The sequence below is a fragment of the Saccopteryx bilineata genome, chromosome 2, assembly GCF_036850765.1.
Source record: "Saccopteryx bilineata isolate mSacBil1 chromosome 2, mSacBil1_pri_phased_curated, whole genome shotgun sequence".
NCBI lineage: Eukaryota > Metazoa > Chordata > Mammalia > Chiroptera > Emballonuridae > Saccopteryx > Saccopteryx bilineata.
Window position 1 is genome coordinate 206,792,892 of NC_089491.1, and position 14,708 is coordinate 206,807,599.

The following is a 14,708-nucleotide window of genomic DNA, read 5'->3' on the forward strand; positions in this document are numbered from 1 at the left end:
GAATTTAAAAGAAGGCTTTGTTATCCCTACATCTCTTTTTTGTAGAGAGGAACAAAGACCAAGTGCCTCGATAGCACACAGAGGCCATGAATAAGAAAATAAATCAGAAAGGAAACATGATTTTAAAGGGTTTAACAGTTTTAAATCATCTATAAGCCTGGCATAATTGCTTTACTTTGTACCTTCTAGTCTTTGTTTACACATACACAAATTTCTATAATTAAAACCACATAAGACATACAACTTCATTTAAATGTTTTTTGTTATAGCTAGAGTTTCCAAAGTGTGAGCTGAGCAGCCCTAGGCATCAGAGCACCCCAGAGTGTACATTTTCAAGGTAAACACAGTGACTTCTGTGGAATGCCATGAGAACAGCTACTCTTAAATTATTCTAATACTCTGGTTTCTCTTCAGATCGCATAAATCTTTTGCCTTTTAAATTATTCTAACCAAACTACTTTATAAAAGAAACTGTTAGGTAACATAACAAGTTGTAACAGAATAAAAGAAACTTTCCGTCTAGGGAGCTGTGAAAAAAAATTTAAGACACTAAAAGCATCATGAACCAATATATACCCTGACTTACAGTACACATTTTCCCTATAATTTTCAACATTGTAATATTTTTGCAGTGTAATTTTTTAGTGAATGTGTTAATGTACTGAATCACAGAATTCATATTTAATCTCCCATGGGGAGGGAGTCCTAAATATATGCTTTTGGCTTGGTTAGCTGCAGTGATTAACTGCTGTCTTCTATAAGATAGTCTGTTACACAAATAATTAGTAATCACTGGTGGATTCATGTCAGATATTAAACAGAAATCTGCCTCCTTTTAATGTGAAGTTAGATGTTAGACATAAGATATAAGACAAGTGCTAACTAGAGTTAACTGTTTTTGAATAAACACATGTCCAGTTAATCAAAAAGAGAGCCCTAATTAATTAAGTGGAAATTCTGTTTAAATGAGATTTAGCATAGACAGATTATCGCTGTTCTCTGTTGTATACTGACTCTGTAAACTCCTATAAATCAAAAGTCTGGGAATGCCAAAATGGGACAACTTGAGAGGTAAGCAAGTTCCAACTATGCTCAAAATTCCATGTGTCATAAACACACACACACACACACACAGCACAGTGTGAGACCTCTAGGAAATTAAGGGACTGGACACAATTCTGAGAGTTGGAGATTTAATGTGCCCTCTGCCTTGGCTGTGCCTTGAAGTATTGTGTGTTTAAGTATCTACTTTTAAAACTGGTTCTCTTCACCTCCACCTCTGTTTAGTCTATTTACTCGCTTGGAAATGAGATGCCCAGAATATCTGGATGTGCCAGAGGCTTAGAAAGCACTGAAAACGGAGGGGACAGGGCAAAAGTACTCAAAAGACAGCATGTATGGGACAACTGAGCATCAAAATAAATAATGATAGTAATGCTAGATTTTAACTCATTGACTAAAATAAGACCCCAGGAGTCCATACTAATATAAATGGATAACTGGTAGAGAAGGGACTGCTCTATTTTACAAGTAATAAATGTAGGGAGAGTTATGAATCAGAAAATCACCATTTGGTAACCATCATGGTAATAATACTTGATTTAGTCATAAATTGAATTTGGATCAATTAGTGGATGCTAAAACTAGACGGTGAAAATTTGATAATAGGACTTCTACATAGTTTCAGAATTTCTCCCTGCAAAATACTTAATTCCACAGAGACATAAAGTAATTTATGAGAGTGAAAGTTAGCAGTTCCACAGAGACATAAAGTAATTTATGAGAGTGAAAGTTAGCAGACATCACTTTAACTTAATGATCAAAATCAATGTCACCAGTAATGGGACACATTGCCATCATGTGTCTCCTGGCAGGATTCAACGTCAAGAACATACCAATATGTGCATAATCAGAAGCTGATAATGAAGGAAGATCAAGGGTCAAATAATTGACCTGAAGTCTTTGTGAATGTCAAGGCAATGAATGACAAAGATTGAAACACTAGTCCTGATTAAAGAGATTAAGGAGACAAGACAACTACATACAGCACGTGATCCAAGTTTTTCTATGAGATAAAGAGCACTCTGAGTTGAGGCACAATCCAAACAGGGTCTATAAACTGGAAAATAGTATTGTTTCTGTGTTAATGTCCTGATTTTGACAACAGTACTATGGATATGTTAAGAATGTCCATATTTTTAGGAGATATATACTAAAATATTTAGAAGTAAAGAGGCATCACATTTGTTGCTCATTCTCAAATGCTTTAGGGGAAAAAAGTACGTAAATAGGGCCTGACCTGGTGGTGGCACAGTGGATAGAATGTCAGACTGGAATCTGGAAGACCCAGGTCAAAATTCTAAGGTCACTGGTTTGAATGTGGGATCATAGACATGGCCCCATGGTCAGTGGCTTGAGCCCAAAGGTCACTGGCTTGAAGCCCAAGGTCGCTGGCTTGAGCAAGGGATCACTCACTCTGCTGGAGCCCCCCTTCCATCCCCTATCCTACCCCACCCCCCTTCCAGGCACATATGAGAAAGCAATCAATGAACAACTAAGGAGCCACAACAAAGAATTGATGCTTCTCATTTCTCTTCCTTCCTCTATATCCCTATCTGTCTCTCTCTGTCTCTGTCTCTGTCTCTCTCTCTCTCACACACACACACACACACAGAGTAAGTAAATATGTATAGAGTAATAGAACAGATGTGAAAAATGTTGGTGTTGAAAGAATCTGGGTAAAAGCTATATGGGAATTCTTTGACTATTCTTGGAATAGTCTGGTATTATCTTAAAATAAAAGTAAAAAACCCTCCCTATCTTAGACTCACCATTGTAATTATTAACTCTAGCTATACAGGAGCAGAGACTTTTGACATCCACGGATGTAATAAACAGCCTTCACTTTAGGAAACTTAGAGATGTAACTTTGAATCTTGTTCTGTGGAAGACAATCACCTAGATACTACTGAACAAGTGCAGCTTACTACTTACCAATTATATCTCATTACAACCAGATTGCTCTGTAACTAGAATTGCATATACTGGAACATCATAAAGGAATTTCTAAAAACTTTTTTTTTTAAAAAGCATTGAGTGAGAAGATATTAGAGTAAATATAAAGTTGAGTTAACTTGTAAAATGAGTATATGTACACAAACATGGTTCTTAACCAAAATTATTTGAAATATAAGAAGTGCTTGACCTGTGGTGGCTCAGTGGAAAAAGCATTGATTGACCTACAATGCTGAGGTCACTGGCTTAAAACACTAGGTTTGCCTGGTCAGGGCACATGTGAGAAGCAATTACTATGAGTTGAGGCTTGCTGCTCTTATCTCTCTCTCTCTCTCTCAAATCAATAAATAACATCTTTTTAAAAAAAGACAGAAACTTATACAAGTTTTGTTGTGAAAAATAAGGGAATTTACAGAAGCCTTTTTAATCTTATTTTTATTAATTTTAATGCAGTGACATTGATAAATCAGGGTACATATGTTCCAAGAAAACATCTCCAGATGTTTTATCTGCAAAATGAAGGGGATGGGAAAAGAATTACATTTACTTAGGGAAAATTAAGTTAAATTAGAAATAATTTTGGTAAAATATTTGACACACAGAAAGCAGTCAATAAATGATTTTCTTATTATTTTGAGAAGGAAAAATAAAGAGCCAACTCCCTGGGCATACACTTGTGTAGTCACACAAAGCCCTGTGTTGAGAAGGTTCTGTATATGTTTTTTCTTTTTTAAATTTATTTTTAATTGAATTTATTGGAGTGATGTTTATTTATTTATTTATTTATTTTTGGTGACAAAAACAGAGACAGAGGGACAAGATAGAGACAGACAGACAGGAAGAGAGAGATAAGAAGCATAAATTTGTTGTGGTTTCTTAGTTGTTAATTAATTGCTCTCTCATATGTGCCTTGACCGTGGGGCTACAGCAGACCAAGTGACCCCTTGCTCAAGCCAGCGACCTTGGGTTTAAGTTGGTGAGCCTTGCTTAAACCAGATGAGCCCATGCTCAAGCTGGTGACCTCGGGGTTTTGAACCTGGGTCATCTGCATCCCAGTCCAATGCTCTGTCCACTGTGCCACTGCCTGGTCAGGCAGTGGTGACATTTATTAAATTATATAGATTTTAAGTGTGCAATTCTATAGTACATCATCTGTATATTGTATTGTGTGTTCATCACCCCAAGTCAAGTCTTCTTCTATCATCATTTATGCCCTTTTTATGTACTTGGTTTAATGCTCTACTGTCACCACCTTAGAATTTGAAATACTCTTTGAACAAGAGGCTTCACATTTTCATTTTGCACTGGGCATTGCAAATTATGTAGCTGGTTCTGGGAAAAAGCACATGCATACACACACACACACACACACACACACACACACACAAGGAAAAGATTGAAAAAATAAACCAAAATATTAATAGTGTTTGTCTTTGGGTGATTTTTATTATATCTTTTACTCTTCTGTATATTCTATGTTTTCCAAAATGAACATATATTACTTTTTAATCAGGAAAAAGGTGAGTATAAGTCTTTTATAAAATTGTACTCCCCATTTTGCAAATGAGTGAAACTAAGGTAACAGAGAAAATGACTCACTTGAGATCACAAAGCAACTGATGTCACATTATGACAAATACCGAGGAAACTGAACTTCCAGTTCTGTACGCTCTCACTCAGGCCTGAGTTACCCACAGTTTTTCTAACAAGAATGTCTCTGTCTTCTGTTGGTTGGAGAACATTAGCACAACACTATGCAGAAATGCAGGATCACCCACTGTGTGTGCTTGTCTGTCAGGCCAACTCCTATGTGAGGTTCAGAAGTAGAAGCCATGATTCCTGTTCTCAACAAGCTTACTGACTGGTTGTATATGAAACAGAGGTGTAAGTACTATTGTATAGACTCTAAATGTTAAGAACAGCAGGGGGAGGAATTGGTTGTCAATGAGCAACTTGGCACAAAACCTTTTCCTCAGGGCTGGTAACAAATTAGAATGCTGGAGTTTTGTTCCTTTCAGTTCCCCCAGATGTGTGCAGAAGGGCTATATGTGTGCAGACTCATTTGGTTTGCATATTCTACCATTTGCAGTATTAAAGGTCTCCTTTAAACTTTCATTGAAAACATTTATTTCACATTCACAGTAACTCAAGTAGCAACTCACCCCCAACCCTTCTGCACTTTCTGTTCTCCTTCTGCTTCTTTTGGCAAGTTGTCCACATCAGAACCTTCCTGTCCTGTGGCCCAACTTGAGGGTTTGGTAAACATCTGTGCATTTTATCCCTGCTTCACTTAGCCCTGCCTCCTCCAAGAACCAAACTTAAAATTGAATTTCCTCTTAGCAGCGCAGTGAATCTTTGTGGACTGATATATTTAAGGAACCACTAGAACTCATCTCTGTAGAATTATCTTGGCTCAGACTAGAGGCTCTGGCTAAGGTAAAGGAGAACAAGGGAAATATTCAGGAGGGTTAAACAGCTAGGTTTACACTGATAACTCTCAAACAAAAATTCATATTAGCTCCATTTAATGTGTTCTTACTCTGTGCAAGGCAGGTGATTTGCTTTACATCCATGATCTGATTTAGTTTAATCCTCACAATAACCTTCGTAAGTTAGATACTATGATCCCCATTTTCACAGGGGACGGGGGAGGAGCTCAAACACACAGGGGGGGTGAAATTTAAAAGAGCAAAACTCTAGCATGCCTCGTTTTTAATTTGTGAGCAGCCCTGCTAAAAAGGTTTTGTGCCAAGTGCTCTCAGTTGCCCCTTGACAAGCAATTCCTCCCCTGCTGTTCCTAACAGCACTTAGAGTCTAAGCAATGTTATTTATATCACTGTTTCATGACATTCTGTGTCAAACCCCATAGAACGTACACCAAGAGTGAACCTTAATCTATACTGAGGACTTTGGGTGATAATGCTATCTCTGTGTAGGTGCACCAATTGTAAAAAATGTACCACTCGGATGCCCAGTATTGATAATGGGGGAGGCTGTGCATGTATAGGGGTGGGGGTATGTGGGAAATCTCTGCATTGTGGCTCAATTTTGCTGTCAACCTAAAACTGCTCTATAAAATAAAGTCTATTTAAACACACACACACACACACACACACACACACACATCCCTAGTAAATAGCAGGACCAGGAATCAAAACTGGGTCTTTCCCCTTGGTTTATAGTGAGTTACTGTCATCAACAGCCTGTTTAGCTCCACTGCACAGGTAGCAATTATGACAGGGCATGTGCGCTTTGCGTGCTATTCTACTTCAGATCACACTGTTGTGTCTGTGTGGCAAAGGTTGGGGTTTAATGTTAAGCTGTAGCATGTGGTAAAAAAAGAAAGAATTGGAAGAAGAAATCTTGAATTAAGTTCTGGCTTTATCACCTAGTAGCTATGTGATCTTGGGCATGTCATTTATGATCCAAACTCTCAAAAAAGTGGGAAGAAAGGCACCATACCTCAATATAATAAAGGCCATATATCACAAACCTATCACCAACATCATACTCAATGAGAAAAAATGAAAAACACTGCCCTTAAGGTCAGTAATAAACCTGACTAGGTGTTGGCGCAGTGGATAGAACATTGGACTGGGTCACAGAGGGCCCAGGTTCAAAACCAGGTTGCTGGCTTGAGTGTGGGCTTACCAGTTTGAGTGTAGGGTTGCTGGCTTGAGTGTAGGATTATAAACCTGACCACATGGTCGCTGGCTTGAGCCCAAAGGTTGCTGACTTGAACAAGGAGTCACTCACTCTGCTGTAGCTCCCTGGTCAAGGCACATATGAAAAAGCAATCAATTAACAACTAACGTGCCACAACAAATAATTGATGCTTCTCATCTCTCTCCCTTCCTGTCTGTATATACTTATCTGTCCCTCTCTCAGACACTCTCTCTCTGTCTCTGTCAAAAAATAAAAAATAAAGAGCAGTAACAAGTCAGGGCTGCCCATTATTACTACTCGTATTTAACAGAATACTGGAAGTTCTAGCAACAACAATCAGACAAAAAGAACAAATAAAAGGAAGCTGGAAAAGAAGAATTAAAACTGTCATTTACTGATGACATGAGATTGTACATAGAAAACCCTAAAGTCTCCACCAAAAAGCCACAAGACCCAATAAATTAATTTGGTAAAGTAGCAGGATACAAAGTTAATATTCAGAAATCAGTAGCATTTTTATATACCAATAATAAACTATAAGAAAGAGAATTAAGAAAACAATCTCATTTACTATTGCAACAAAAAGTAAAGGACCTAAGAATACATTCACCAACAAAGTAAAAGACTTGTACTCAGAAAATTATAGGACATTGAAAAAAAAAACTGAGGAAGATGCAAACAAGTGGAAGTATATACTGTGTTCATGGATAGAAAGAATGAACACTCAATTTAATGGCCATGTATTAAGATTATTTTAATAATAACACCAAACTTGACAGACTTGACTTTCCCTTCATTGCTTTTTCCCTGAAGTTTTTTTTGATAACATCACAGTAAAGACACAGGTAGAGGACATTAAAGTTGTCATGTCCCCGTTCAGAATCCCCAGCTAAGGAAAGTTGTTACTGTTGGAGATGTAATGGATCTAGTTATGATTAAATTCCTTAAATCAGTTACATAAATTGGGAGGTATGGGCATACTCCTGTTCTACTTTACAGTTGAAAACACTTTAAAATTAATAACATTCTCATTGAGAGAGAAAAAAACACAAATAATAAGAACAGCCACCTACAGGTACACCCTTTTTACACCCTTTACCATCCAGTCCAAGTAGCCAGCATCCAACCCATATAAGCACTGTGTATCTATGTGGGGGATGCAGTTAATTAAAGACAGTAAGAAAGCCTGACCAGGCAGTGGTGCAGTGGATAGAGCATCGGACTGGGATGTGGAGGACCCAGGTTCAAGACCCCGAGGTCACCAGCTTGAGCACAGGTCACTGGCTCGAGCAAGGGGTCACTTGGTCTGCTGTAGCCCCCCGGTCAAGGCACATATGAGAAATCAATCAATGAACAACTAAGGAGCCGCAACAATAAATTGATGTTTCTCATCTCTCTCCCTTCTTGTCTGTCCCAATCTGTCCGTCCCTCTCTCTGACTCTCTCTGACTCTGCCACAAAAAAAAGACAGTAAGAAAATTGAACCATGGTAATCAATTAATATTTCCCCAAACTTCTATGATCATGGAGGGGCACCACTGGGCTAATATTTGGGTCCTTTCTCTCATTTCTACATTTTCTTTCCACCTTGATGTTGGAGTGGCTGACCTTTATCACTCAAATCAAGGGTCTGAAAGCAGCACAGAATTGCCTTCAGCAGACTGAATAATTGTTTCTGATGTCCCTAATATTAATTCCATAGAAAAATTCCAAAACTAAACTACTAAAAAAGCTTAGTTTGATATGGCTTTGTCATTTTACTTATTTTTATGCACATTCCTGACTTATTTCTCATTCTATTCCTCAGGATTTTTTAGTATCTGGCTTATTTTGGATATATAAGAGAGTTTGATAAACAAATAAATAATTTACTTCAAGGTAGAATACCTGAAAACTCTGATTTTTGTTCCAGCTGCACAAATTCTATCTCAGACACAGCACCACCAAAGCAGTGCTGAGCAAAGGTGTCTCAGAATAGAAAAGCAAGATAGAAGTCTTAAAGTAAGAATTAAAATGTTTTCCTTTTTATTTTGTCTGCAAATTTTCTAAGGATTTATAAAATTTAACTATACAATCTATCTCAGGTAATGACTTGTAGATGCTATTTAGAAATTGGCCAGTTGTGCCAGATAAAAATCATCTGAGATTATAATGCAAATCAGTCATCATCAAAAATGTATAATCAGGACCTAGAATTTATACAAATTTTACTAAGAATTTATTTCATATGAAAGAGAAATACATTTCACCATACATACATAATTAAATGTAAATTTGTGCTGAAAAAGCTCATAATCATGAAAAATACATATTGTGATGGACTGCATTTATTTGGCAACCTTTTCCTTCCAATATCTCTTAGTATTTAAGTATAGGTTAGAAATTATATCTACAGTTCCAATTCTTTCTATGAAATATGTATAAGCATAGGTATAATTGATTTTCCTTCAGCTGTACATAGAGATGGATAATTACATTTTTATGAAAACTTAGTGAGGCCATTGGAGATCTTTTAACATTTTACTCTGTCTTTATAGACTTTAATAATGTCAAGTAGTACAATTTAGGTATACACTATTATTTGAAGGAGAACATCCCATTTTTTCTAGCTTCTTTTACTTTTAATACATATGACTTTATTGTGTAACTTAAATTCTTTACTGACATTTTCAAGAGTAAGGTTTTACTATGTGGTTAAATAAAAAAAATTAATGATGGAAATGCTCTATACTTTCTTAGAAGTACAGAGTTCTAAAACTGCTTTATACAACTAAAACTTCCCTAAGACATAAAATCAATTAATTTAAAAATAAATTGATACAGAAAATATTTTTTAAAGTATTACATATTTTTCAATAATTATTTTTAAGTATTGTTTAAACTGAAAGAGAAGTGAGAGGAGAATAGTTTAATAATCTTGTAGTTGAGTATTTTACAGAACATGCTCATTGCCTTTCATCTTCTATAAGAATATGACAAGGAAATAGACTTAAAATGTCAGAATAGTGATGTAAGTTATGTTAAACAAACATGTGAATGATTATAATTTGTTAGTAGTATTGAAGCAGATCCCTAGCTAAAACTTCCTGCACTTCATGTCCTAAAATACTTGAAGAAAGATATAGATGATCAATTGTATGGTATGGCTTAATTTTCTCTTTTCTGGAGGCAAGGAGATAAATAAATCAAAACTAGGAAAACCAATCCAACTTCCTGTGACTAAGATCATTTATTTTCTGAACTAGTTTGCTTAACCCATTAAAAAATATGGGCTTAATTAATTTAAGGTCACAGGTCTAATTCTTATTTCAAAATGTTAGCTTTCCATTTTTCTGAGGTCTTAGGCTCTAATCTTTTTTTTTTTTTTACAAGGACAGAAAGAGAGTCAGAGAGGGATACATAGAGACAGACAGACAGGAATAGAGAGATGAGAAGCATCAACCACCAGTTTTTTATTGAGACACACTAGTTGTTCATTGATTGCTTTCTCATATGTGATTTGACCACGGGCCTTGAGCAGACTGAGTAATCCCTTGCTCGAGCCTTGGGTCTCAGCAAGTAATCCCTTGCTTAGACCTTGGGTCTAAGCTTGTGAGCTTTTTTTTGTTGTTGCTCAAGCAAAATGAGCCCACGCTCAAGCTGGCGACCTCAGGGTCTTGAACCTAGTTCCTTCACATCCCAGTTTGATTCTCTATCCACTGCATTAGGGTCTAATCTTAACCTTGGCAAATTATCTTGTAACTTTTATCTATTTGTAACATACTTAGAGTGGCCAGACACCTCATTTTCTCCACAAGTCTCTAGACATGATATTACAGGCTAGACTCTCAACACCAAAAAAAAAGATGAGCATAAAGCAGAGCTGGCTCATTAAAATTGTTGCTTGTCAAAAACATATAGAGGCTAAGAGAAGCCTAGAAAACTCTGATTCACTTATATTAAAAGTGAGAGGAAGAGGACGTAAGAAGGTTATTCTCTTTTCTCCTTCAGAGACTTACTCCTAATGATTTTGATTTTTGTTTGTTCTCCAATTTCTCTATTCCTGATGAATAAAAGATCTCTCAGCTATATTCACTGAATCTACCAAAATACTGTTTTGAAAAATAAACAGTCAGGAAGATAGTAGTGGAGTAGGCAGATGCACAGACTCCCAGCTCACACCAACAAACTGGATTACAAATTAATTTAGGAACAATCAGAGTGAAAAACCAACTCTGGACTACTAGAACAGCTCTCAAAAACCAAGGAGAAAAGAAGAAGCCACACCAAGTCTGGTAGGGAGTGCCGAGGAGCAGTGAGTCCCCCTGCTTAAAGGAACAGAGGGGGCTGAGTCTGAGAGCCCAGAATAGCTCTCACTCCAAGGAAAAGATCAGAAAATATCACTCACAGCCACTTGCCTGGGAACCTGGAAACGAGGTGTGTTAAAAAGGGCAGGCTTGTCTTCCAAAAGGAAAGGAAAGAGCAAGAGACATAAGATGAGGGGCAGAGGAATGCATTAAATGACCTGAGAAGCTGACTCTTCCAGTGCTAGAGATGGCCATAGTGGAAGAAGGGGTTGATCCCCCCACATAACACAAGATTACAGTGGTTGCAGGCCACCCATCTCCAGAAATCTCTCCAGCTCCAATCAGTGCAGCAAGACACAGCTGAAAACAAGAAGTGGGGAGGAGGGGCAGTAACTCAGGTCTCTATGGATATCTGAGACACACCTCACTCAACTAAAGCTGAGAAAACACCCTGCCCCCAGAGAGAGTAACTGGCAGATCAGGCCTTCAGTCTCAGGTTACAACCACTGCATTCCTAGATACAGTTTCAAATGAGCACCCTGCTGAAATCAGTAAACAAGACTATCCTGTGTTAAGAAAACTGAGAAAAAAAAGAAATCAAGACTTTAAAGTGGCTCTACTAGAAAAGCCAAATCTGACAGTGGATTACAAATAACAGCTGATGCCAACCCAAGAAGACCTAGAAATAACACAACTGAAAACTGGAGGCAGAGAACACCAAGCCTAGACTCAACCAGCTCTACAAACAATACACCTAAACACACAGACATAATGAAAAGACAGAGAAGTGCAATCCAAATGAAACCACAGGAGAAACCTCCAAGAATTGAACTGTGTGATATAGAAATAACAAAACTTCCGGATGCAGAGATTAAAATAATGATTGTAAGGATGCTTAGGGATCTTAGCACAATAATGGATGTCAACACAAACAACTAAATAAAGAAATATCAAGTATAAAAAAGGACATTGAAATATGTAAAAAGAATCAGTCGGAGATGACAAATACAATATCAGAAATGAAGACCACAATGGATGGAATTAAAAACAGGATGGGTGAAGCTGAGGATTGAATCAACAAGTTGAAGAACAAGTTGAATGAAGGCATGGAACTGGAGCAGAAAAGAGAAAAGAGACTCAAAAAGTCTGAGGAAACTCTTAGAGAGCTCTGTGACAACATGAAGAGAAATAACATCTGCATCATAGGGATTCCTGAAGAAGAAGAGAAAGAACAAGGGATAGAGACTTTGTTCAAACATATCATAGCTGAAAACTTCCCTAAATTAATGAAGAAAAAAGTCACACAAGTTCAAGAAGCACAGAGAACTCCATTAAAGAGAAACCCAAAGAAATCGACATCAAGACACATCATAATTAAAATACCAAAGCTAAGTGATAAAGAGAAAATATTAAAAGCTGCTAGAGAAAAAAAAGGCTATCATGTACAAAGGAGCCCCCATAAGGATGCATCTGACTTCTCAACAGAAACACTTGAGGCCAGAAGGGAATGGCAAGAGATATTCAAAGTAATGCAGAACAAGAACCTACAACCAAGAATACCTCCCAGAGATAGGAGAGGATGCTGCCACATCAGTTTTGAGGCATCTCACTGGACAAAGAAAGCTTAGTGGCACCAAGACAGCATAACCAATATGTAGAACCTAGGCACATACCCTTATCCCTTGATAATGCTTGAAAACACAGTTGAAGTTGAACTTGAAGTACCTCTCACTCAAAGACAATACCCAGACAACATCCAGATCAGGAACCCAGAAGAACAGAGAAGAGATGGCCGAGTAGGACATCAGACCTTCCTGCCTCACAGCAAACAGAAACACCTAAATCTGCAGCTTACACAGGCAACCAGGACAGAAAGCCAAACCAAAAAATTCCCAAGACACTAGACACACATATTCTAAGAACATAAATAACTGCAAAGCAAAGGCCCTACAGAAAGAACCCACCTCTGCAGCCAAGACAGCATTCCCAAAAAGTTGGAAATCGAAACATTTAAGACCACCAGATGGGTAATGTGGGAGTTGAACTACAATGTAATAATACATGCACTCTTATTTTAATGCTGAATAGCAAGCAAAGGAACAAAGGCAGAAACTGATGACCCTGCCCTACCTTTGGAATTACTTTGTAAAGCCAAGGTGAAGACACAGCTTAGAGGTGTGATGTGCAAAACCTCCTGATCCCAAATGACCCTGCAATGCTGCACAGGAACGTGTAGGGAAAGTAAATAAAATTTGTCTTACCTGTGCTAGAAGATGATCTCACAGGTACAGAAGGGCAAGGAGGCAGCACTGTCACAGCTGTCCATATCACAAAGGCAAGTCCTCTGGTCTCTGCAATGAGACAGCAAGCAATGATCAGTACCTTGTCAGGTCTGACAGCAGAACTCAGGCTCACACTTGCATTGGGACTTCTCACTTGTAAAGCATTGTCAGTCCACACCAGACTATGAAGACTGTTGCAAGGGACCTCCAAGAAACTGTATTTCTCGGTTTAACACATCGCTATCCGGAAAATGTACATGGAATGTAACTGCCTGCCATATTTCCACAGCGCAATCAGCCACCTACCAAGGGACCTGCTGAATGACAATAACATGTAGATATCTACAGGAGGGTGGCAGCAATTCAAATCCAGAGCACAGTAGCTGGGAAGCTAAATCGATCTGTGAATCGACTATTCAGAACCATTCAGGAAGATGAGTTTTACTTTCTCTCACCACCTCAGTGAATTGAGGAATCAGGAAACCAGATGAAAAAAAGAAGACAGTATGAACAGGGCTCCCCAAACGCACCTCTAAGGAAGCCCTGCCATCACGCATCACAACACTTAAAGGCTAACAGAACAGCAACAGAAAGGACCCATCACTCAAGCTCTGGAAGAAGGCACCTAATAAGCGGATGGAATGAGATTAAGAAGCAAATTCACAACATCCTGATCCCTGTTCAGTACCCACAGAACTTCTTGAAATCTGTGGATAGTAACAGAGAGCACTGTGAAAGACCAAACTCCTCATGCAACAGCAACATCTTACCTCTTGGGATCTAGTCTGTCACAACCTTTTTCCTTCCATGTCCCTACTTTCTGCATTCTCAACTCAAGCTAGATAACTCTTCCTTCTTCCGCCCTTCTCTCTGGGGCATCCCATCCACAGACACTAGACAGGCATCATCAATGATACCAAAAAACTTTAAGACAAGACTGAAACCAATACAACTGAATAAATACAACAAAGCCAATGCATCCCTCTCACAACACAGGCTTCCATGCGATTCCCACACATGTCCACGGGAGGGCAGTGCAGAGCCACACTTTGAAGTGATTCTCAAGGACATCTACTCAACAGGAAAATAAAATGGCCAACACGCACCTCAAAGGATAACAATCCTAAACATCATCTTAGTTCCCAGTACACAGAATATGGGCACCAGGAATATAGTAACGTGGGAATTCTCTACAAGGAGCAGTCAGAGAACGCTCATCGAAATAACACCACAGACTGCAATCTGAGTCCGGACAGAAGCAACGCAAAAGAAATGAAATCAAAAGCACAGCACCCTCACATGTCTGGCAGACCATATCCTCCTCACTGAAAACACTTCCACATTCGCAGAAGACACCCCCTTCCAAAGACCCAGGAATGCTCTTTCCATTCTGAACACAGGGGCAGGAAGGAAACATGCCGGTAGAGTTCCATCGGTGAGCATTAGTTTCATAACACCCC